Below are 2,101 nucleotides of genomic sequence, written 5' to 3' on the forward strand. Positions count from 1 at the left end.
CTCACTGTCCTGGGTCCCAGGATTGGGGAATTATAGTCGAGTAGTCCCTCATTCTCAGCTTTCTCTGAAGAGCAAGGGTGAAGGCTGACTGGGGTTCTCTGGTGCCTGCAGCTCTCCAGGTGAGAGGCATCCCCTCGAAATCCCTTAGTGCTTTGGGGCAACCTGGACTGGGGCTGGGCCTTTCCCATAAGCACTGACTGACATTAGGGATAAAAACCCCTGGGGAAAATAAGCTCATAGGTGGAAATAAGAAGTTTAGTAAGTCAACAATTAAAACACATATACACAAGGCATTACAAGTTCTATCCAAAAAGCAGAACTATTAGAAAAGGTAAACCAAGAATTTAAAATTATCCTAATAAACATGCCAAAAAAATTAAGATATTTCAGTTAGAAACAAGAACAAGAAAATACCAAAAAGAACAAATAACAATATTATTTACGAAAAATACTAGAGGCCCAGTGCATGGGATTCATGCATTGGTGGGGGGTGTGCCCTGCAGGGATCAGCACACTGTGGTAGCACCGTTCATGCTGATCAGCTGAGCGGCTGTGGACCTGCCTTCTGGGCAGCTGCTCCCTGGTCCGCCATCTTCCATAGAGCTGGAGCACTCGCCTCTCCAGGGGACCTGGTCAGGGCCAGCCTAGGGACAATAGCACTGAGAGGTGGCAGAGTAGGCCTTAGTCCCGTGGCAGCCATGAACTTGCCTCCCAGCCTACAGGGTCAGCTCAGCAAGCCCAGCCGTGGTGGCACTGTGTAGCCGGTGGGCATCCGGAGGAGGCAGCAGGGAGCGAGGAGGAGGAGCCTGGGGAGAGGCGGCAACAATCACAGCCCAGGTTCCTGCTGGTGGACCTGGGGTTCGCAGCGGGAGCAGCCGCTCATCCTACTCCCACTGTATTAGTGCACTGACCACCAGGGGGCAGACACTCAATGCAGGAGCTTCTCCCTGGTGGTCATAGCAACTGGTCAACCGGTCCTTCTGGTCGTTCCACCGTTTGGTCACTGGGCTTTTATTATATTGGGTAATAAATAATAAAGATTATATAAGAAACACAACAGGCAAAATAAAGAGTGTTATGGATAGAGATGAGGAATTATTTAGCAAATTGGAAGATTAGATTAAGGAAACATGAGAAGAAAAAAAATGTTTATAATATATGAAGGTGCCAGCGACCAATTCCAGCATATCATAATTTCAAGAGTTTCATCAAAAGGTTGATGAGACTTGTGGACTCAACAGGGTTGAGTCACACATGTAGTCACCTGCTGGGAATGGCTAAAGGCATTTCCCCAAACCTGAAAAGGGATTATTGATTGTGGCTGCCAGACAGCTAAAAGGCATCTTAATCTACATGTTATTGCCTTCTACTGGCCAAACACCTGAACAGCCGTAGGCTAATTCCTCCATTCTGATAATGGACTCTGTACCAAACCCTGACCCTTTGAAGTGTGTATCTCTGCCTCACCTCAGGACAAGTTGTGTTAATAAAAGGCATGGGGTCCTGGGGACAGAGAGAACCTAAGACCTTAGATTTAAGATCTTGGATCTTAGCTCCTTTAGCTAAGCTCCTCTGACCCCCAGTGCCTTTCAAAATTATATTTTGTCTCTGGACTCTTTATTAGTCTCTGGATTCCTATGTCATCTACACACAGCCTTTTCCAGATTCTTGAACCCTTCTTGATGCTGGGACAAGAACCCCGGCATGAAGGATAGAAATAGAAGTGAAAACATTACACAAAAAGAGCTCAATGAAAAGGACTGTGGGGAAATGTTTGAAAAACTGGTAGAGATCAACTTCTCGGAATTAATCAAATAAGACCTCTCAGATCAGAAGGGCCTATAAAGTGCCAAAGAGAAGGGAGAAGAAAAAACTCATACCCAGACACAGTATAATAAAATCTAAGATTTTAAAGACAATAGAAAATTCTACAGTTTATACAAAGAGACTCATTGTCTTCTTGCATTTAATGTTTCTGTTGAAAAATTTGATGTCAAAGTATTTATGGAAAATAAGTTACATTCTAGAAATGCATATCCAGTCAAACTAACACATGATTTAAATATTCTCAGGCATTCAAAGGCTGAGAGCTTTCCATACA

Source organism: Myotis myotis, unplaced genomic scaffold, assembly GCF_014108235.1.
Source record: "Myotis myotis isolate mMyoMyo1 unplaced genomic scaffold, mMyoMyo1.p scaffold_m19_p_7, whole genome shotgun sequence".
Classification (NCBI taxonomy): domain Eukaryota; kingdom Metazoa; phylum Chordata; class Mammalia; order Chiroptera; family Vespertilionidae; genus Myotis; species Myotis myotis.